At 36.9% G+C, this 24925-nt stretch overlaps 2 non-coding genes across 2 annotated transcripts; one reads left to right on the top strand and one right to left on the bottom strand.

Annotated features, from left to right (window-relative positions):
- The first annotated feature begins 10713 nt into the window (after positions 1-10713).
- Positions 10714-10819, top strand: LOC128296068 (small nucleolar RNA R71). The gene has a single exon (XR_008286616.1). It is a non-coding gene; the product is annotated as a small nucleolar RNA R71 (small nucleolar RNA).
- A 2720-nt stretch (positions 10820-13539) lies between these two features.
- Positions 13540-13646, bottom strand: LOC128295823 (small nucleolar RNA R71). The gene has a single exon (XR_008286372.1). It is a non-coding gene; the product is annotated as a small nucleolar RNA R71 (small nucleolar RNA).
- Positions 13647-24925: the final 11279 nt, after the last annotated feature.

The raw sequence follows: 24925 nt of genomic DNA, 5'->3' as shown, positions 1-24925 counted from the left end.
TATGCATCTGCACGTTCCACATTACTATCCATTGATGATGCTCCAATGTCCAACTCTTTGCATCTTTTCCCCTATTATTAATGTTGTGCACATCATTGAAGTTGACTAGAACATCCAAAACATCTTGCTAACACTCAAATTGTCGCAAAACCCGGTCTTCATTGTACCACTCAACAGTTGAAAATTCAAAACGAGTGCGTTAATGCACTGTACGTATAAGTGGTGGTAAGCTGATTGGAGAATTACACCCGCAACATATGACATCCATACGAACTACACAGTTAATAACATTATTATGGTGACATGAGTAAAATAACAATACTAAAATATTTACATGGCATGAATATAATTTTATTTTGAAAAAGTTTTACCTCCTCTCCGACATATGCTTCAATCATTTGTCTGTACATGATAAACCATAAAAGTAACATGTTTTAATCCCATGCTTGGCATGTTTTTGGATGATTTTTTTATGTGAATTAGTGAATTTGGTGCTTCTAATCCTTTAAATTTATGTTTCTATACTTAGGTGAGCATAGGGAAGTGAAAGGAGCGAAAAATGGGCCAAAATCGAGCAAAAAAACCTATTTTCAGGAACTACATAGGCTAGGCACTTCCACACGGGCTGGGCACACGCCAGTGTGAGACACAAGGCTGACCACAAGCCAATGTGTCAGCCCATATTGATTTCGAACCCCACTTCTCTTTTACACAGAAAAACCCAATTTTTTGGGTTTCTAAGCATTCTAAATTTTATAAATACATATTAGAAGAGGACTAAAAAAGGGCACGCAGAGTAGAACAAAAAAATTACTCGAAGAACGCTGTCGGAATCAACTCAAAAGCAAGTCTCCTTCAAGATTGAAGATCTCCATTTAAATTTCCTTCGAAGTTTTATTGGGTTTCTTATATCTTGTTGTTATTCTAATTTTGAGATGTTTCCATCCTAGATTATGAACTAAATTTCCTATATATCTAGAGAAGATGAAACCTATGATGGATCTTATTATTTGATTTTATAAATTACATGATAAATATGAGTGGAGTTGCATGTAATCCTAGAAATAGGACGACATAAATCTACTGGATTAGAGTAAAATCTAATAGAAGAATCCATAGATCAAGTTAATGCGACAATAGGGGTTTTAATTAGAAAGAGATTTCAATTAATTAACCTAGAGTTAGTTGTTCTTACTATCGAAAGAGATATTAACATAATTTAAGGATTTTTGCGGATTAAGGCACAAGTGAATAAATCGTTTAATTTAGATTCTGAATAATAAGTAAAGTCTAGGTGGACTCTCTCCTGGGTATTGTCTATCTCATTGGTTTTCTTCAAATATTTTCCCAATTCGCTCTCTGCCGTGTTCTTAGTAATTAGTTTAGTTAATTTTAGATTAAAAACATCCCCTTAATTTATAGGCTAAATAATAGAAAAAATGTAATTACTAGTACTTTTAGTCCTCTTTGATACGATATTCCCAACTCACCATAGCTATACTACTATTCAATAGGTGTGCTTGCCTTTGTCGTGATTTTAGTTAGTGAAATGACTCATCAAGTTTTTGGTGTCGTTGCTAGGAACTAAAATATTAAGAACACTCAAATTTTATTAATTTGGCCATTTTTATTTTTGTTGCATTTTATTTTAGTTTTTAGTTTAATTTATGTTTTCTAATTTTTCTTTTATTTTCTTTTGACAGGTTTCTTGATCGCGTGATTCGTAACAAGTAATAAATATTTATAATGAAGATCAAAACTAGACTAACTATTATCGCAACGAAAAGGCAAGCGCACCTATTAAACAATAGTATAGTAATGGCAAGACCGGGATGTCGTACCCAAGGGAACCAAAAGTACTAGTAATGACTGTTTTTTTATTATCTAGCCTAAGAATAATGGGGTTTTGTTTTAATTAACTAATTATCTAAACTAAGAACACATAGAGAAAAGAATTGGGGAATTGCTTTGGGAAAATCGATTGACTTGAGACAATACCTAAGGAAAAATCCACCTAGACTTTACTTGTTATTCTGGCTCCGACCCGGATGATTTATTCATTCAACTTGTTCCATAAAGATCTCTAAGTTAAGTTATTATCCCTATTCAAGACTAATAATGTCTAATCCCTAGATTGAATAACTGAGACTTTTCTCTAATTAATACTCTAGGGTTGCATTAACTCGATCTATGGATCCCACTATTAGGTTTCACCTTGATCCGGCAAAATCTTGTCACCCTATTTCTAGGCGCGCCATCAAATCCCCTTAATTATGACAAAAAGTACTCTTAGACAGGGTCTATTCCTCCTCTGAATAAGAGCATGTCTTGAATTAGTATCCTGGGATATCAAAACAAGAATTAAGAACACATAATTAAGAACAAGTTAAATATTTATCATACGATTCAGAAAATAATAACAAGATTCGTCTTAGGTTTCATTCCCCTTAGGTATTTAGGGGTTTAGTTCATAACTAAATAAGAAAACATCTCAGAAGAACAAAGAATACAAAATATAAAGAAAACCCAAAACTCCTGAAAAGGAATTGAGGAGAGATCTTCAGTCTTGATGATGAATCCGGCTTCTGAGATGGATCAATCGGCTTTCTTGGAGTAATTCCTTACTCCCCCTTCTCTGTCTCCCCTTTTTCCCCTCTTCTAGGGTATATTTATAGGCTTTGGAATGCTTAGAAACCCTCTAAATGTGGCCTTTTATGAAATTGGACTTAACTTGGGCTCGGCAGGGACACGCCATGTGACACGGCCGTGTGACGTGATTGCCAGACCGTGTTCGATCCGTTAAATTGTACAAGGCCGTGTGGGTCAATGGCCAGGCTGTGTGAATCGTGAAAGCCTTGGTCAACACCCTCGAAAGACACGGGCGTGTGAGCTGTCCGTGTGGCAAGGCTTAGGCCGTGTCATCTTCTCGATTTGGTCTGTTTTGTCCCTTTTTTGCTCATTTTTTACTCCTTTTGACTCTTGGTGCTCTCCTGCGTACAAAACATGAAATTAAAGCATTAGGAGCATCGAATTCACCAATTCTAATGAGAAATCATCCATAAAATGCATTAAACATGGGGTAAAAATATGTATAATTTACGGTTTATCAAATACCCCATACTTAAGCATTTGTTTGTCCTCAAGCAAAATCCTTAACTCATAATCAAAATAAAATCTTCCCAACTTATAATTCTTATCGATAATATCTCAAAATAATCCATAGGTGATCATACATTAAGAATTCAACTAAAAGAATATAAGAGTTTCAAACATTCCAAGTTGAGTTTTAATCATGCAAACATAGGTGTCTCTCCACATCTAAGTAATTACCTTTGATTCAGAATATCACAGAGTTTCACATCCTCACTAAAGATTCAAATTACTCGAGGTGTTTAAGGATAATAAACCAAGCACTCAATAGTCAATAATGAAAAGTCATTGCCATAGGCTTGTATGAAAATCAAATTTCCACCACTATAATTTAAGATGATACATTAATCAAAAGGTCTTTAGAGGGTTGTAATGAGGCTTGGTTAGGGAGTGTGTCACGAGCTGAAAGAAAGGGTTAGAATCAAGATTGACTTGAAAAGTTACCTTAACTAGAGAAAGAGTTGATCTTTACTTGCGTACAACAGAGCTTCTCTCAGAATATGAAATTACAGATATGTATACATTTTTTTAAGAACAAGTGAAATAATATAGACTAAATATCAAGAACAAAACATAGCTAGGAAATCCATTCAACTCAAATCTCGACAAAAATAGGGATTAATTTAGGGGATTTCAACAATAATGGGTTAAAGGTTAATATTGAGGGTAATACAAGAAATGGCTTGTTAGGCTTAAGGGGGTTTACTAGGGGTTAATCGTGGAGGTAGGCTTTTCATGGCATGAATGGGTTAATCCTAAGTGCCTTAATCATTTTGATATATCAAATCAAATGGTGTGGTCTCGACATGCATAATCAAGCAAGTTCTAGAATAACAGTTCAATACTGACGCACTCAAAGCAATAATAAAAGTGAGCATGAAAGGATGAATAAATGATCAAAAGGCTCAAAAATCTCACAAAAATTATTGCTTTTTTATGTTTAGACTCGTGAATTACAATTCAAAGTAATACCTAGACTTGGGGAAATAGCCTAAGATTTTGAATTCTTAAAAATCAACTCATCATACTTGATTCTCTATTGTCTTAAAGTTTAAACAATCGATGCATAAATGCCTATGTTTTAATTCAAGATATATCAATCAAGTTCATAAATCAATTAAAATTTATCCTAAATATGATATGAGAGTTTTCAAGAGGACAAGATGATTATTCAGGGATTTTTCTGATAATGAAATAAATACCCCTCCACACTTAAGATGTACATTGCCCTCAATGTACAAAGATAGATGTTAGGGTATAAAAATAAGATAGGGAGAGAAATGAAACTTTCTGTATGATTAATTCCTCGAACTAGAGTTTTGGAGAGTGATCAGTTTGAGAGTGGAGGAGCATACTCCGACGGTCGTAGAGGTTCATTAGGCCATAAGTCCTGCGCCAAAAGAATATTATATCTAGTGGTAGTTATGGTCATGGTCGAGCAGGACATGGCATCATGGAGAACCTTTCCCGGTGGAGTTTTAGTTCCTATGTGATGATGAGCTTAAGAGCTCTATATAACTGTGATAAAATCAGGAACTTTTTAAGGGATATTAGGAAGAATAAGTACTCGAAAAGAAATAACTGAAATTAATAATTAAAAAATATAAAATTCTAAAATCTAACAAAAATAAAAAGTAGTTCAATAAAAATTAAAAACATAAAACAATAAATAAATATTTCTAAACATCTTCATTGCTAGATAGTTCGCTAGGTGGAACTGGCGATGAGATGTGGATGTGCTGACAAATCTGCTGTAGAGTAGCATCAATGTTGTCAAATCATTGAAAACACTGCTGCTCGAATCGGTGAGGCACTCAGAGATGTTAGCATATAAAGTTGCCGCATGAACTGGACGAGAGGGTGGTGGTGGCTGAGTCGATGGGTCCTCGTGCTGTCGGGGGACATCATCAAGAATGTCCTCGTAGGCCTCCTCCTCGGTAGATTGGGCGAAACGATACTAGGGAGGGGACATTCCTCAGCGCCTCTCGATCATCCTCATGCTAAGCATGCTCGAGATGCCTTGTAGAGACATCTGCCCAGTCGATGTAGCAGCCTGTTACTAAAGGTCGGGCCTGAAGTATTTGGAAGAGCTTTTCTTGGGGCCCTCGTGGGAACTGTAGGAGAGGGAAAAGAGATGGGGAAGTGAGGATGAATGCAGGAGAAGTGTATTTTAGGATGGTTTGAGGGTTGGGGAAATGAGAAGCTAGGGAATGGTGGCCGGGATAGGGATTAAGGAGTGGAGAAGGGTAGATTTTGGCTAGGGTTTTGAAAGGGGAAAAATGAATAGTGGTTTGTTTATATAAGGGAGGGCCACACGGCCTAGGGCCACGCCCGTGTACTCTGAAGGTAAGCCCGTGTTTTTCTAGTTTTCCGATTTAAGTCATGCCCGACTACTATCCCATGCCCGTGTGTCTTGGGCGTGTGTGGCACACGGCCATGTCACACAGTCGTGCCTAGCTTTGTTCACTTCTCCCACGCTCATGTGTTAAGGTACCACGCTCGTGTATTGTTGTCCACGGCTTAACGACACGGTCGTGTGACACACCCGTGTCGAAGAAATAGAATCGAGCCTTGCCCCTGACACACCCGTGTTTTTTTATTCCTACGCCCGTGTTCACCTATCAAGTTCACCCACGGCCATGTCGCACGGCCGTGGGGATTTATTGCATCCCGTGTTTTGAGGAAATCATTTACCCTGCTTTCGCACGGCCATATCGCATGGCCATGTTTCCCTCCGTGTTGGTTACATGGCCTTAAGCACGACCGTGTTATCAGCCATGTGGAGCTGAGAACCTATGCTTCAAATACTCTGTTAGTGGCCTAAATGTTTAAAACTTGAATTTAAAATAATTTAAAATCATTAGTACACGGGTTACCTCCTGAGAAGTGCTTGTTTATAGTTTAAGCTCGGCTGTTACCTTGTTGGTATATTCAGGGCGGTTTGTGGAGTCGTAGCTCCTCTCCATCGACTTTAAAATCCTCACCATTATAAAGTTTGAGACGGTGTCTGTTTACTTTGAAAGTACCGTATGATGGGTGACTTACCTCTATTGTGCCATATGGATGAACAGATTGAATTACAAAGGGTCCTGACCATCGTGATTTTAGTTTCCCGGGAAACAATTTGAGTCTTGAGTTGTATAGTAAGACGAGATCTCCAACCTCAAATTGTTTCCGTTGCTTTAAACGAACGTCATCACGCCGCTTTGTTGCTTCCTTGTATAGGCGTGAATTTTCGTATGCGTTGGCTCGCCATTCATCTAGGTCGTTCAGCTGCATCAACCTATTTTTTCCTGAAAGTTTGGGATTAAGGTTTAGAAATTTAATAGCCCAAAAAGCTTTATGCTCTTGTTCAAATGGTTGATGACAACTTTTTCCATAAACAAGTCTGTAAGGTGATGTCCTTATAGGAGTCTTAAAAGTAGTTCCGTAAGTTCTTAAGGCATCATCTACTTTTGTTGCCCAGTCTTTTCTGTTTGATTCTACTATTTTTTCAAGGATCTGTTTGAGTTCTCGATTTGCTACTTCAACTTGTCCATTAGTTTGAGGATGGTATGGGGTGGCTATTCTATGATGAACTTCGTATTTCTTAAGGGTTTTTTCAAATTGGGTATTACAAAAATGAATGCCCCTGTCACTGATAATTGCTCTAGGTGTTTCGAATCTTGAAAAGAGTCTTTTAAGGAAGCGTACTACCATTCTAGCATCATTAGTAGGTAGAGCTTGAGCTTCTACCCATTTGAACATGTAGTCAACTGCTACTAAGATGTATTTATTTCCAAATGAACTGGAGAATGGGCCTATGAAATCGATACCCCAAACGTCATATATTTCACAAGAAAGCATATAGTTTTGAGGCATTTCATCATGTTTAGATATGTTATCTGTCCGTTGGCATTTTTCACATAAAGTAACATACCTGATAGCGTCTTTGAATAATGAAAGCCAATAAAAACCTGATTCAAGTATTTTGTGTGTGGTCTTAGTTTCACTATAGTGTCCTCCGGTTGGCCCTGAGTGGCAGTGTACCAATATTTTTTATATTTCTGATCCTATAACGCATCTTCTAATGACTTGATCTGTACATCTGTGAAACAAAAATAGATCGTCCCAAAAGTAGTTTTTCACATCATTAAAGAATCGTTTCTTTTGCTGGTGTGTTAACCCTTTTGGGATAATGTTAACAGCTAAAAAATTCGCGATGTCTGCAAACCAAGGTACCTCGGTGTTAGATATAGAAAAAAATTGTTCTTCAGGGAATGAATCATTTATTTCCACGTCATCTAGTTCTCTGGTATTAGATTTCTTGAGCCTGGATAGATGATCAGCCGCGAGATTTTCAGCTCCTTTCTTGTCCTGAATTTCCAAGTCGAATTCCTACAATAAGAGAATCCATCGAATGAGTCGAGGTTTTGTATCGGTTTTAGTTAAAAGGTAGAGAAGGGCAGAATAGTCAGTGTAAACAACAAGTTTAGACAGCATGAGATAAGATTGAAATTTATCAAATGAAAAAACCACAGCTAGCAACTCTTTTTCCGTAGTAGTATAGTTTTCCTGTGCAGCCATTAAGGTTTTGCTGGCGTAATAGATAGGTTGAAAATGCTTGTCTCTTTGCTGTCCCAATACTGCACCTACTGCAAAATCACTCGCATCACACATTAGTTCAAATGGCAAGTTCCAATCATGTGTAATTATGATTGGAGCATTAATTAATTTATCCTTTAAAGTATTAAATTCTTCTAAACATTCCTGATCGAAGTTAAAAGGTATATCTTTTTCTAGCAATTTAGTCAAAGGCTTAGCTATTTTAGAAAAGTCCTTAATAAATCTTTTATAAAAACCAGCATGTCTTAAAAAGCTTCTAATGGCCTTAATTGAATTAGGGGGTGGTAATTTTTCGAGTATTTCTATTTTAGATTTATCCACCTCAATCCCTTTACTAGAAATTTTATGCCCTAGTACAATGCCTTTTTGAACCATGAAATGACATTTCTCCCAGCTAAGCACAAGGTTTGTTTCCTCACATCTTATTAAAACTCGTTTTAAATTTTTAAGGCAGAGATGGAAAGAGTTACCGAATACCGAAAAATCATCCATGAGGAATTCCATGATATCTTTCACGAGTTCGTCGAATATGGCTATCATACAACGCTGAAAAGTGGTAGGAGCATTACATAATCCAAAAGGCATTCTATGATAAGTGAACGTACCATATAGGCATGTGAATGTCGTATTTTCTTGATCTTTAAGAGCTATTGGGATTTGGAAGTAACCAGAGAGTCCGTCTAGGAAGCAGTAATATATGTGTCCGGATAATCTTTCTAACATTTGGTCAATGAATGGCAAGGAGAAGTGATCTTTTCTTGTGGCGTCATTCAGCTTCCTGTAGTCTATGCAAACTCTCCACCCTGTAACCGTTCTTGTTGGGATTAATTCATTCTTCTCGTTGGTCACAACCGTCATGCCTCCTTTCATGGGGACAACCTGAACTGGACTTACCCAAGAACTGTCAGAAATAGGATAAATAATTCCAGTATCTAGAAGTTTAATTACCTCTGCTTTTACAACTTCCTTCATGTTGGGGTTTAGACGTCTTTGAGCTTGCACACACGGTTTGTATTCATCTTCCATCAAAATTTTATGGGTGCAAAAAGAAGGACTGATTCCTTTAATGTCAGAAATTTTCCATGCTATGGCCTTCTTATGTTCTTTTAATACTTGAATTAATTCCTCTTTCTCCTTGGGTTGCAAATTAGAAGTAATAATAACTGGTAATGTAGAATTATTTCCAAGGAATGCGTATTCTAAATGGCTTGGTAATTGTTTAAGTTCCAGTTTGGGAGGCTCCTCAATAGAGGGTTTTTGCTTAAGTTCATCGTTTATCTTAATACCCTCATATTCTACTTGTCTTGACGGAGGATCATTAGGTTCCTCACCTATCTCCTCGTCTTGAGCTGGATACAGTTCTGTCGTCTCCTTTTGTACAATTTCATGAAAAGAGTCTTAAGTAATATGATCAATAGAGTCAATGAAATAACATGAATCATCCTGTTCCCTAGAGAATCTCATAGCATCGTAAATTTTAAAGATCATCTCCTCCTTACCTACTCTAAGTACGAATTTACCATTACCCACGTCAATCACAGCTCTAACAGTGGCTAGGAATGGGCGTCCTAAAATTAAAGGTACTTCCACATCTTCATCCATGTCAAGTACAACAAAATTAACAGGGAATCTAAATTTATCTACTTTCACGAGTACGTCTTCTATAATACCCCTAGGATATTTAACAGATCTATCGGCTAATTGAATACTCATCTTAGTGGGTTTAGATTCCCCAAGACCAAGTTGTTTGAACATTTTATATGGCATCAAATTAATACTAGCGCCTAAATCAGCTAGTGCTTTTTCAATATTCAAATTACCAATTAAGCAAGGGATAGTAAAACTTCCTGGATCTTTAGTTTGGTTGGCAGCTTATTTTGGAGTATGGCGGAGCACTCCTCGTTGAGTTCTACTGTAGATAAGTCCTCAAACTTCCTTTTATTTGTTAGAAGCTCCTTTAAAAATTTTGCGTATGTAGGCATCTGCGAGATAGCTTCAACAAAAGGTAAGTTGATATGTAATTGCTTAAAAAGTTCAAGAAACTTACCGAATTGTGCATCGATGCGATCTTTTTTTAATTTTGCTGGATATGGAACCGGTGGTGTATATTCCTCTGGCACTAGTTTGTCACTATTTTCGGGTTTTTCTTCCCTCTTTTCGCATTCCACGACTTCTTGTGCTAACTTCTTTTCAGATTCCGTTAACACTTTCCCACTCCTTAGTGTAACTGCTTTGACATGCTCTCTTGATTTGGTATTACTAAGTAAATTTCCTGGTGGTCTTTCCGAGATTAGTTTGGAAAGCTGGCTTATCTGAGTTTCGAGTCCTTGAATCGATGCTTGTTGATTCTTAAGTGTTGTCTCGGTATTTTGGAAATGGATTTTTGACATTGATATAAATTTTGAGAATATCTCCTCAAGGTTCGATTTCTTCTCTTGTTGATAAGGTGGCTGTTGAAGACCCTGAGGATTTTGTGGCTTTTGATTTCCTTGACCACCCCAAGAGAAATTTGGGTAGTTCCTCCAACCTACATTATAAGTATTACTGTATGGGTTATTTTGAGATCTAAAGTTATTATTACCCATATAGTTGACTTGTTCCTCTTCGGCTGTAGGATTGAAGGATTGATATTCTGTATGCACACCTCCTCCACTTGAGTCACACTTCATTACTGGATGTACCTGCGTAGAACTAAGTAAACCATCAATCTGTTTATTGAGAAGTTCTACCTGATTTGACAGCATAGTAATTGAGTCGACGTTAAAAACGCCGGCTGTTTTCGTTAGCTTAGTCCTCATGACTTGCCACTGATAGTTATTCAGTGACATCTCTTCAATGAATTCATAAGCCTCTTCAGGTGTTTTGTTGTTGACGGTTCCGCCAGCAGCTATGTCAATCATTTGCCAAGTCGAGGGATTCAGACTGTTGTGGAATGTTTGTACTTGCAGCCAAAGTGGTAACCCATGGTGAGGGTACCTTCTTAGTAAGTCTTTGTATCTCTCCCATGCATCGTAAAGTGTTTCTAAATCCATCTGCACAAAAGAAGAGATATCATTATGTAATTTAGCCGTTTTAACTGATGGAAAGTATTTTAGTAAAATTTTTTCGGTCATTTGTTCCCAAGTAGTAATTGACCCTCGTGGTAACGGGTTCAACCACTGTTTAGCTTTGTTCCTCAATGAAAAAGGAAATAACCGAAGACGAATGGCATCATCAGAAACACCATTGATTTTAAATGTATCGCAAAATTCCAGAAAATTTGATAAGTGAGCGTTGGGATCTTCATCCTGCAAACCATCAAACTGAACAAACTACTGTATCATTTGAATTATGTTAGGTTTTAGTTCAAAAGTATTTGCAGCTACAGCCGGTCTAACTATGCTAGATTCAGTTCCTGTTAAAGAAGGTTTAGCATAATCATACATAGTACGTAGAGCAGGATTTTGATTAGCCGCAATTGCAGGAGGTAGCTGATTGCCTAGGTTTTCAGCCATTTCGTCGGTTGGGAGTTGAGTATCGTCTTCTTGCTCGTTCTCCGTGTATCGTAAGCTGTGCCTTATTTTTCTTTGATTTCTACGAACTGTACGATTAATTTCTTCGTCAAAAAGTAATGGTCCCAATGGGTTTCTTCTAGTCATAAACTATAAAAACCTGCTAAGAGAAAGAAAAAGTAATTTAATAAATAATAATAAAAAAATTAAATTAAATTAAATTGCAAGAAAAATAAATGGCTAAAGTAATAAAAATTGAGCATTCCTAATATCTTAGTTCCCCAGCAACGGCGCCAAAAACTTGATCGCGTGATTCGTAACAAGTAATAAATATTTATAATAAAGATTAAACCTAGACTAACTATTATCACGACGAAAAGGCAAGCGTACATATCGAACAATAGTATAGTAATGGCAAGACCGGGATGTCGTACCTAAGGGAACCAAAAGTACTAGTAATGACTGTCTTTTTATTATCTAGCCTAAGAATAATGGGGTTTTGTTTTAATTAACTAATTATCTAAACTAAGAACGCACAGAGAAAAGAATTGGGGAATTGCTTTGGGAAAATCGATTGACTTGAGACAATACCTAAGGAAAAATCCACCTAGACTTTACTTGTTATTCTGGCTCCGAATCGGACGATTTATTCATTCAACTTGTTCCGTAGAGATCCCTAAGTTATCTTATTATCCCTATTCAAGACTAATAATGTCTAATCCCTAGATTGAATAACCGAGACTTTTCTCTAATTAGTACTCTAGGGATGCATTAACTCAATCTATGGATCCCCCTATTAGGTTTCACCCTGATCTGGCAAAATCTTGTCACCCTATTTCTAGGCGCGCAATCAACTCCGCTTAATTATGACAAAAAGTACTCTTAGACAGGGTCTATTCCTCCTCTGAATAAGAGCATGTCTTGAATCAGTATCCTGGGATATCAAAACAAGAATTAAGAACACATAATTAAGAACAAGTTAAATATTTATCATACGATTCAGAAAATAATAACAAGATTCGTCTTAGGTTTCATTCCTCTTAGGTATTTAGGGGTTTAGTTCATAACTAAATAAGAAAACATCTCAGAAGAATAAAGAATACAAAACATAAAGAAAACCCAAAACTCCTGAAGGGGAATTGAGGAGAGATCTTCAGTCTTGATAATGAATCCGGCTTTTGAGATGGATCAATCGGCTTTCTTGGAGTAATTCCTTACTCCCCCTTCTCTATCTCCCATTTTCCCCCTCTTCTAGGGTGTATTTATGGCTTTGGAATGCCTAGAAACCCTCCAAAGTGGCATTTTCTGAAATTGGACTTAACTTGGGCTCGGCAGGGACACGTCCGTGTGACACGGCCGTGTGACATGATTGTCAGGCCGTGTTCGATCTGTTAAATTGCACACAGCCGTGTGGGTCAATGGCCAGGCCGTGTAAATCGTGAAAGCCTTGGTCGACACCCTCAAAAGACACGGGCGTGTGAGCTGCCCGTGTGGCAAGGCTTAGGCCTTGTCATCTTCTCGACTTGGTCCCTTTTGTCCCTTTTTTTGCTCGTTTTTGGCTCCTTTTGACTCTTGGTGCTCTCCTGCGTATAAAACATGAAATTAAAGCATTAGGAGCATCAAATTCACCAATTCTAATGAGAAATCATCCATAAAATGCATTAAAAATGGAGTAAAAATATGTATAATTTACGGTTTATCATTTCTTTAGTTTATAACTAGAAGAAACCCGTCAGGCCCTTTAGTATTCAACAGTGAAATTGAAAGCACAGCTCGTAGTAATCGTAGAGAAGCAAGACGGAGTCGACGAAGTACAGTGGAAAAGCAAAAAGACGTTATTGTTATTATTGAGGAGATGGCTGAAAATAAGAATAATCAGCTACCTCCAGTGGTTGCTGCGAATCCGGCAAATTAGAATCCTACTCCTAGTACTATGTACGACTATGCCAAGCCCACTGTAACTAGGGTTGAATCGAGTATCGTAAGACCTACTATTTCTACGAATAACTTAAAACTGAAGTCGAACACCATTCAGATGATTCAACAATTTGTTCAGTTCGATGGTTTGCAAGATGAAGATCCAAATACTCATTTGGCCAACTTTCTGGAATTTTGCGACACTTTCAAGATTAATGGCATTTTTTACGATGCCATTTGGCTATGGTTGTTTCCCTTCTCATTGAGAAATGAGGTTGAACAGTGGTTGAACTCCCTACCATGAGGTTCTATCACTACATAGGATCAAATGACTAAAAAGTTCTTATTGAAGTATTTTCCACCGGCTAAGATAGTTAAATTGATTAATGATATCTCTTCCTTCGTGCAAATGGATTTAAAGACCCTATATGATGCATGGGAGAGGTATAAGGATTTTTTGAGAAGATGCCCTCACCATAGGTTACCTCTATGGCTACAAGTTCAAACCTTCTACAATGGTTTGAATCCCTCAACTAGGCAACTGATCGATGTAGCCACCGGTGGGACTCTGAATAACAAAACACCTGAAGCGGCTTATGAGTTTATAAAAGAGATATCAATGAGTAATTACCAGTGGCAAGTTATGAGAACAAAGCCGATGAAAGCAGTCGGTGCTTTTAACGTAGATGCAGTCAACATGTTATCGATTTAGGTAGAACTTTTAATTAAGAAAATTAATGGTTTATATGGTTTAACACAAATACATCCGGTGATGCAGTGTGATACGAATGGAGATGGATGGACAATCCAAAATGTCTATCCTACAGCTCTGGCACAGAGAACGAACAAATCAACTATATAGGTAATAATTCTAGACCTTACAATAATCCCTATAGTAACACTTATAATGCAGGTTGGAGAAACCATCCCAATTCCTCTGAGGGTGGTCAAGGAAATCAATGACCACAACCCCCTCCAGGCTTTCAACAACAATCTTACCAGCAAGAGAAGAAGCCGAACCTTGAGGAGATGTTGACGAAGTTTATTTTGGTGTCAAAAACCCGCTTCTAAAACACCGAAACAACATATAAAAATCAACAAGTGTCGATTCAAGGACTTGAGAATCAAATCGGTCAACTTGCTAAGTTGATTTCAGAAAAACCACTAAGTAGCTTGCCTAGCAACACCGAAACTAACCTAAGAAAGAAACTTCATGCAATCACTGTGCAAGATGAAAAAAGGTTAGTTAAATCTGAACCAGAAGAAAGGCAAGAAAGTGTGGTAAGTAAAGGTAAGGTTGAGATAAGCCAAAATAGTTAAGAATTGGTCAGTAAGGAATATAAACCTCGTGTGTCATATCCCAACGCGACAAGGAAAGACTACACAAACGAAAAGTTTGGTAAATTTCTTAAACTTTTGAAAAAGTTACATATTAAATTACTGTTTATTGAAACTCTTTCGCAGTTGCTCAATTTAGTTAAATTTTTAAAAGAGCTTTTGGCAAACAAACGATAGTTAGATGATTTGTCACATGTGGAGCTAAATACAGTTTGCTCCGCCATTTTGTAGAGCAAATTACCCAACAAATTAAAAGATCTAGGGTGTTTTACTATTCCTTGTTTAATTGGTAGTTTAAATGTTAATAATGCTTCGGCTGATTTAGGGGCTAGAATTAATGTCATGCCCTATAAAATGTTTAAGCAACTAAGTATTAGGAAACCCAAACAAACTACGATGAGTATTCAATTAGCAGATAGAACCATTAGATTTCCTAGGGGTATTGTTGAAGATGTACTTGTGAAAATTGATAAATTTATATTCCTAATTGATTTTGTTGTTTTAGACATGGATGAGGATAGTGACGTACCCTTAATTTTAGGACAACCTTTTTAGCAACTGTCAGAACAATTATTAATGTTAGTACAAGTGAACTAATACTCCATATAGGAGATGACACGATCACTCTCCAAGTTCGTGACTCTGTTAGGACATCTAGTGATCGATATGATCATACGAGTTCTATTAATATGAGTAACCTTGTTGCTCAACATTCTTTACAGGAAACGCCTCAAAAAAAAGTGATAGAGCCACATTCTAGTCCATATGAAAAAAATAGAATGACTCATGAAGAACGAATGCTAGAAATCGATGAACTAGATGAATGGCGGACACATGTCAAGAAGAAATACACAATGCAGAACCAAAACGACGCCATGATGAGCTTAAGGATGGGACGAACCAATTTAAAGTTGGGGACCAGGTACTGTTAGAAAAAATGGACCCCCGTATTACCACTTCAGGGCTTAATGCAAACAGAGCAACTGCTTTTACGGTATTGATGTCTTCCCATACGGTACAGTCAAGGTAACTCATTCTGAATTCAACACTTTTAAGGTAAATATTACTCGACTCAAACCGTATTTTGGTACTAGAATTGATTGCGAGAAAGAGGAGTTTCGACTTCTTAAACCACCGTAACCATGCGAATACGAGGCAAGTCGAGCTTAGAATTTAAATAATTACTTCTCGAGAGGCAAGCCGAGTGTTAACACTGCTAATTTTCTTAATTTTATTTCATGATTTTTTTTAAAATTAATTAATTTTCAAAATAAAAAAAATTGAGTTTTTAAAACCCACACGGCCCGGACACACGAGCGTGTCCTTGGCCATATGAAATTTCATACTTAGTTTTAAACATTTTAAAGAAATCGACATTGAGTTACACGGCCTGGCGACACGGCCGTGTAACCCACATGGCCTGGACACACAAGCGTGTCCCTGGCCATGTGGAATTTTTAGACTTAGTTTTAAATTTTTTAAAAAAATTGACAGTGAGTTACACGGCCTGGACACACGGGCTTGTCCTTGGCAGTGTTGAGCTTGAGACTTAATTTTTTCAAAAGTCGACAGAGAAATAGCCTAAAATAGTCCACACGGGCTTGTGACACGGCCGTATGGACCACATGACCTGGACACACAGGCGTGTCCTAGGCCGTCTGAAACCTGGAGCTAAAATTTTTAATTTTAAAACAAGTCAGAGAGTTACACGGGCAAGACAAACAGCCATGTGTAAAACACAAATTAGCCATACCGGTATGTGAGAGGTCACACGGGCGTGGGAGAAGCAAAAGAGAATGCACACGGCCATGTGTGCCACATGGACTGGACACACGGGCGTGTCCTAGGCCGTATGAAGATTGGGCTAGTTCTCTTTAGACAAATACAGGTTGAAAACAAAACACACGGGCCTGTGACACGACCGTGTGGCCCAGCACGGGCCTAAAAACCATCCTTTCAACTTTTTAAAGCAAACCCCAAAATTATTTTTTCTAAATTTTTTCTTCTTCCCCCAGCCCCAACCCTAACAGTCGTCCTACCGAAATCACCTCATTTCCGGCCACTACCGACTAGAGCAGCCCTTCCCTCATCCTTTTCATTCATTTCCCCTCCATTCGAACCCCCCTCGCCTCCCTATTACCTATCCTCGCACCAGCAGCCACCCTCGCACCCTCGTCGACCCTCGTACACAACCACCCTCCTCCGTCATCCTTCCCTTTCCCCAGTCGCATGCCCCTCACCCTGAAGCCTCTCATTCTCGAACTACCCATGTTGCGACATAGTCCCCTCCTTTCCCTCTCATTCTACCCCCTCTTCCCTTCCCCTTGCAACAACCATCCACATTCCCTTTTCCTTTCCCTCAAGTCGAACCACCCATGCCGCAACTACCATTCACGCACATTGACCCGACCAACCACCTTTGCACCGTCCCTCTCTTGTAGTTTCAACCACTGCCCCTATCACCGTCTGTCAACCAATTTTGCCCCTCTATTTTATTTAGCTATTAATATTATTACTATTATTATTATTTATTTTTTCTTATTTATTTATTTATTCTATTATTGTATTTCTTTATTGCTTATTAGTATTATTTTTCAGGTTCTATTTGTTACTGTTTTCAATCCGTATGATAATTATTCCTTAGTTACATTAATTCTTCGCTGCTTCTATTTGTCTTAGCATTGGAATTGTTTATTTCTTAATGTATTTCTATTTTTTTATTATTTTTTCTTTAAGTATGTCATGATCTGCTTTTATTGTTTAATCAATTGCTTCATGATAATTTTACGATATCATTTTTGCATGCTCGGATATTCGTATATATTATTTTAAGAGTAATTTGCTATTTGAACTACTTGAATTTTATCTTCTCAACCTAGTTTGCATATTTGTTTGGTGATGCTTTGTTTATTGATGAAATATTTGACTTTCAGGCACACCATGACGAACACACGCAGCAAGTCTAAAGTCATCATCCCCGTTTCAAAAAAGTGGAAGACCCATGGTGGGACCTCCTCCTTAAGCACTTCCGCCGAGGCCCGTCACCCATATCTCCTACTCTCAGTTTCCTAGGCACACCAGAGCAGTCCTCCACCCTCACACTTGTCTGCTAGATGTTCCCACAGGAAATCTCAAGTATGATACACATAAAGATGATCGAGCGGCGTCGTGGAGTGGATCCCTGATAAATCATGATATATACATATTTTTATCCCATGCTTGGCATATTTTTGGATAATTTATCATAAGATTTAGTGAATTTGATACTCCCAATCCTTTAATTTCATTTTTTATACTCAGATGAGCATAGGAAGGTGAAAAGAGCAAGAAACGAGCCAAAAACGGACAAAGTAGGCTTATCTCAGTATTTCACATGGGTAAACAACACGCCCGTATGATACAAACAGGCAGGCCACACGCCCGTGTGTCATGGCCGTGTTAACTAAAAACCAACTCAGAATTACACACGGCCTGAACACCATCACACGGGCGTGCCACACGGTCGTGTTCCTTTCGAGCCCAAGTCTAATTTTACTCGAAAAAGGCTAATTTTTAGGGTTTTGAAGCATTCTAAAGTCTATATAAACACCCTAGAAGAAGATCAAAGGGGACACGCAGAGTAGAAAGCAAAAAGTACTCAATGACAGCCATCGGAATTAGCTCGGAAGTAGGATCTACTTCAAAACTGAAGATCTCCATTCAATTTCTTTAGAAGTTCTTTGGGTTTCTTTATGTTTTGTTGTTTTCCCAAATTTGAGATGTTTTTCTCTATTATTATGAACTAAACTCCCTAAATACCTAAGGGAGATGAAACCTAAGATAGATATTATTACTATTTGAATTATATGATAAATACTTGTTCTTATTCTTAATTGTGAGTTTTAATTCTTGTTTTAATATTTCAGGATATTAATTCAGGTTTTGATGTGCTTATTAAGTGAAGCAAAAGTCTCTGTTTAAGAGTAGATCCTCCATAATTAAGCAGAGTTGCATGCAATCTTAGAGGAGTTTCAACTCCTCGAACCACCATGACCATACAAATACGAGGTGAGTCGAGCTTAGACTATAAATAAGTACTTCTCAGGAGGCAACCCGAGCACTAATACCACTAACCCATTTATTTTATCTATTTTTCGTGTTTTTAAACAGGTACTGTAACTCACACGGCCTGGGCACACGGGTGTGTCCTTGGCCGTGTAGAAACAGGGCTAAAAATTCCCAAGTATTGACATACACACGGCCATAAACTCAAGCCACACGGCCTGGACACATTGGCGTGTTCTAGGCCATGTGAAAACTGGAGCTAAACTTTCAAATTTTAAATAGGTCAGAGAGATACAAGGGCGAACCACACGGTGGTGTGTTTGGACACACGGGCGTGCGAGAGACCGCACGAGTGTAGGAGAAGTGAACAACGTAGCACACGGCCATGCGATATGGCTGTATGAACCACACGGGCGTGTCCGTGGCCGTGTGATGAATAGTCATTAAATTCTCGCGACGCACATGGACAATACTAGAGCCACATGGGCGTGTGAGACAGCCGTGTGACCCAACACGGGCCTCACACGACCGTGTCCCATTTAACTCCCCAAAACCCTAAAATTTTATTTTTTGTCTTCTTCTCAAAATTTCACCAACCAGCCACCGCCGCAAGTCCCTCCCCCTTCATCTTCGACCAACCGCCGGCCACCACACTTCCCTTCCCTTTTTTTTCTTCCTTTCCTCCCTTCCCCCACCCTTTCTCCCCATTTTTCTTTCTTTCTTCCCCTTTCCTTTCCCTTGTCCCCCTTCTTCCTCTTCAACCGACTATCCACCACCCCGTTAACCCCCATTCCTGCACAAAACACCAACCTTCCCCTCACGAGGACCCACACCCGTGGCCACTACTGAGTCACCGACCTCCTGCTGCCACCGTGACCGATATAACCTAGCGACTCACTTGCTTCGAGCAACAGTGTTTTACGAGGTTCGAGAGCATCGATGCAACTCTGCAATAGATCTGCCAGCACTTTTACATCTCGCCTCCACTACCACCATTTCGTGATGCTGACGCATCTGATGATGAGGACCTCTAAGTCTATTTATTTTTATTTTATTTTTGTTTTTATTTTTCTTTTATTTACTTTTTGAAGACTTCTATTTTATATTTTAAACTATGTTTATCTTTGTGGTTATTATTAAGTAATCCCTTAATTCTCTTCCACAGTGGTGTTTATTTTCTTATTAGTAATTCAGAATCATGTCTTTCATTAGCCTTATCTACAACTCTAGCTATCACTATTCCAAGGATTTCATCAAAAACATTCAGGGCAATTTCGCTTCTCTCCCTCTCTCCTGATTTTATACTTATATTATTATTATCTATCTTCGTACATTGAGGACAATGTACATCTTAAGTGTGGAGAGGTTATTTATATGTTTATTAGAAAATCCTTGAAATTTTATCTCATTCTCAAATAATTTTCTCATATTATTATTAGAGTGAATTCTGATTGATTTATAATTTTTGTTGATATGTTTTGAATTCAATTATAAGTAATTGTACATTGATTGTTTAACCTTAAGATATTAGAGAATCAAGCATGATAAGTTGACCTTTGAGAATTAAAATTCCTAAGTTGTTTCCCTGAATTGGGGTATTATCTTGAAGTTTTGAATTCATAGGATTGACATCAAAAGCCATAATTTTTATGAGATCTTGAGTCTTTAGAACATATATACTTTCTTGCTCACTTTTATTGTTGCTTATAAGTATGTCAATACTGATTTGTTATTCTAGAACTTGCTTCGATTATACATGTCAAGACCACACCATTGATTTGATATACTGAGATGATAAAGGCACTTAGGTTTTAACCCACTTACCCCATAAAAAGCCTACCCACATAATTGACTCTTAGTGGACCTCTTTGAGCCTTAACCATTGTTTTTTATTTTCCCCTTAAGTTAACCCACAACTTAACCATTTTTGATTCGTTAAGAATTTCTCCCTTTTCATTGACTCACTTGTATCGAGATTTGATTTGATTAGCTACCTAACTAATGTTCGTTCATTCCAGTTGCTGAATTATTTCTTATTATGTACTTTCCATTACTGTACTTGTTCTTATTCTTAAAAAAAAAATGTATATTTATATTCAGATAATTACATTTGTTATAAAGAGCTTGGATAAGTTAGAGTTATTATTTTGAGAAAAGAAAGCTCATTTCATTAGTTTTGGATAGTTTTAATTCTGGCAATTATTTGTAATTCAGTCATTAGCTTTAATATTCTAAGTTTGGTAACTTATTAAATTAATCTCGATTCTAACCCTCTTTTTCAGCCTTTACCCACACCTTGAACCCAGACCCATTACAACCCTGTTAAAGACCTTTTGATTCGTGTATCATCTCATTTATAGTGGTAGAGATTTGATTTTCATGCAAGCCTATGGTAATAACTTTTCATGTTTGACTATTGAGTGCTTAATTATTGAACCTTAAATACTTCGAGTGATTTGAGTGAATCTTTAGTGAGGATGTCAACTCTTGTCAATTTGGAATTAAAAGTGATTACTTAGATGAAGGCTCAACTTGGATTGTTTGAAACTTTGATGTTCTTTTAGTAGAATTCTCAATATATGATTATCTGTGGATTACTTTGAAACATTATTGATGAGAACTATAAGTTGAGAAGGATTTATTTTAATTGTGAGTTGAGGATTTTGCTTGAGGACAAGCAAATGCTTAGCTGTTGGGATATTTGATAAGTCATAATATATACATATTTTTATCCCATGCTTGGCATATTTTTGGATAATTTATCATAAGATTTAGTGAATTTGATGCTCCTAATCCTTTAATTTCATTTTTTATACTCAGGTGAGCATAGGAAGGTGAAAAAAGTAAGAAACGGGCCAAAAACGGACAAAATGGGCTTATCTCAGTATTTCACATGGGTAAACCACACGCCCGTGTGATACACACGGACAGGCCACACGCCCGTGTGTCATGACTGTCTCGACTAAAAACCAACTCAAAATTACACACGACCTAAACACCATCACACAGGCGTGCCACACGACCGTGTCCCTTTCGAGCCCAAGTCTAATTCTACTCGAAAAAGGCTAATTTTGAGGGTTTTAAAGAATTCCAAAGTCTATATAAACACCCTAGAAGAGGGTCAAAGGGGACACGTAGAGTAGAAATCAGAAATTACTTAAGGACAACCATCGGAATCAGCTCGAAAGTAGGATCTACTTCAAGACTGAATATCTCCATTCAATTTCCTTAGAAGTTCTTTGGGTTTCTTTATGTTTTTTTTCCCAAATTTGAGATGTTTTTCTCTATTATTATGAACTAAACCCCCTAAATACCTAAGGGAGATGAAACTTAAGATAGATCTTATTACTATTTGAATTATATGATAAATACTTGTTCTTATTCTTAATTGTGAGTTTTAATTCTTGTTTTAATATTTTAGGATATTAATTCAGGTTTTGATGTGCTTATTCAGTGGAGCAAAAGTCCCTGTTTAAGAGAAGATCCTCCATAATTAAGCGGAGCTGCATGCAATCCTAGAGATAGGACGACATAAATCTGCCAGATTAGAGTCAAATCTAATAAGGGAATTCATAGATCGAGTTAATGCGACAATAAGGGTTTTAATTAGAAAGAGATTTCAATTAATCAACCTAGAGTCAGTTGTTCTTAGTCTCGAGAGAGATATTAACATAAATCAGGGATTTCTATGGATTAAGTCAGGTGAATAAATCGTCTAATTCAGAAGTGATAAGTGAAGTCTAGCTGGATTCTTCCTTGGGTATTGTCTTCTCCATCGGTTTTCCAAAGAATATTTTCCAACTTTTATCTCTGTCGCGTTCTTAGTTAATTAGATAATTAAGTTTAGTTTAGAAAACATCCCTTCAATTCTTAGGCTAGATAATAAAAAGATAGTAATTACTAGTACTTTTAGTCCTTGTGTATACGATATTTTCGGTCTCACCATAACTATACTACTGTTCGATAGATGCGCTTGCCTTAGTCAAATTTTTAGTTAGTTTAGCGACCATCAATCCCTTTTAGTATCAATTGTTTTATTCTAACGCTCAGATGAACCCAAGGACTTCACTGATGGTGTTCCTCTCCATCATGAGGACCAACATAGAATCCACCTTCGAGTCACCGCCTTATTCCTACTACTCCTACTTCAGAGGACATCTCTGAGCGGCTCACTCACTTCGAGCAATAGTGCGCTCAAAGGTTTGACAGTCTTGACGCGACATTACAAAAGATCTGTCAGTATTTCCATATCTCCTCTCTGCGCCAATAACTTACGACACTGATGTGTCTGATGATGAGGACCATTGAGTCCATTTATTTTATTTTATTTTTAGTTTTAGTTTTATTTCTATTTTTAGGTTTATTGTTTTTTTTTTAGACTTCTTTTGCTTTTATATTTTGAACTCCATTTTTATTTATTATGGCTGTTTCTAATCGAGTATAATCCCTTAATCTTCTCCATTAGTTGTGTTTATTTTCTTAATAGCTTGCTCAGAATCATGCACTACGTTTAAGATTTGTCTACAATTCCGCTTTTCACTATTCGGGGGATTTCATCCAATATTCAGGGCAGTTTCAATTCTCTCCCTCTCTTATGATATTCTGTTTCTACTGTGGTTTTTTTTTTTTTTGTACATTGAGGACAATGTACATCTTAAGTGTGGGAAGGTTATTTATATGATTATTAGAAAATCCCTGAATTATGTCTTGTGTTCAAGTAATTTTCTCATATTACTATTAGAATGAATTCTTATCGATTTGTGATTATCATTAATATGCTTTAGATTAAATTCATAGATATCTGTGCATTGATTGTTTAAACTTTAAGACAAGAGAGAGCCAAGTATGATAAGTCTATTTTCAGAATTAAAAATTTTAGGTTGTTTCTTGAATTGAGGTATTACCTTGAAGTTTGAGATTTGCAAGATTGATATAAAAAACCATAATTTTTTGTGAGATTTTGAGCCTTTAGAGCATACACTTTTCTTGCTCATTTTATTATTGGTTATGAGTGTGTCAATATTGATTTGTTCTAGAACTTGCTTCAATTATGGATGTCGAGACCACACATTTGATTTGATATACTGAGATGATAAAGGCACTTAAGTTTTAACTCACTTATCCCATAAAAAGCCTACCTTCATAATTAACCCTTAGTGAACCCCTTTGAGCCTAACACATCGTTTCTTGATTTACCCATTAATGATAACCCATAACTCATTTTTTGTTCATTGAGAATTTTTCCCGTTTTATTGACTCCATTTTTATCTAGATTTGATTTGGTTAATTGCCTAATTAAGCCTTTTGATTAAGTTGCTGAATTATTTCTTCTTATTTACATATAAAATAAATCATCAAAAAAAAGAAAAAAAATACATATATAGTTATTTTGAGAAGAAGCTCATGTTATTCTTGAATAGTTCCGATTGATGTAATTATTTGTAATTTAGCATTTGTTATTTTTCTAGTTTGGTAATTTATTAATTCGATCTCGATTATAACCCTCTTTTTCAGCCTTTCTCCAAACCTTTAACCTAAGCCCCATTACAACCTCTTAAAGACCTTTTGATTTGTGTATCATCTCATTTTATAGTGGTGGAGATTTGATTTTCATATTTGACTTTTGAGTGCTTAATTTTTGAACCTTAAACACTATGAGTGATTTGAGTGAATCTTTAATGAGGATGTCCAATCTTGTCAATTTTGAATTAAAGGTAATTACTTAGATAAAGGGAAATACCTATGTTTTCATGCTTTAAAAATGTTCAACTTGGATTGTTTAAATCTTTAGTGCTCTTTTAGTTGAATTATCAATGTATGATTATTTGTGAATTATGACAAAACATTATTGATGAGAATTATGAGTTGAGAAAGTTTAATTTTAATTATGAGTTGAGGATTTTGCTTGAGGATAAGAAAATGCTTAAGCGTGGGGATATTTGATAAACCACAAAAGTAACATGTTTTAATCCCATGCTTGGCATGTTTTTGGATGATTTATTGATGCTCCTAATCCTTTAAATTTATGTTTCTATACTTAGGTGAGCATAGAGAGTGAAAGGTGCAAAAAATGGGCCAAAATCGGACAAAAAGAACTATTTTCAGAAACCACACGGCCTGGGCACTTCCATACGGGTTGGGCACACACGGGCTGGCCACATACCCATGTGCCAACCCGTGTCAATTTTGAACCCTGCTTCTCTTTTACGCAAAAAAAACTAATTTTAGGGTTTCTAAGCATTCTAAAGTTTATAAATACATATTAGAAGGGGACTAAAAAAGGGCATGCAGAGTAGATCGAAGAAATTACTCGAAGAACACTGTCGGAATCAACTCAAAAGTAGGTCTCCTTCAAGATTGAAGATCTCCATTTAAATTTT

Source organism: Gossypium arboreum, chromosome 7 (assembly GCF_025698485.1).
Source record: "Gossypium arboreum isolate Shixiya-1 chromosome 7, ASM2569848v2, whole genome shotgun sequence".
NCBI classification, from domain to species: Eukaryota; Viridiplantae; Streptophyta; class Magnoliopsida; order Malvales; family Malvaceae; genus Gossypium; species Gossypium arboreum.
This window is presented reverse-complemented; position numbering and strand designations above follow the sequence as displayed.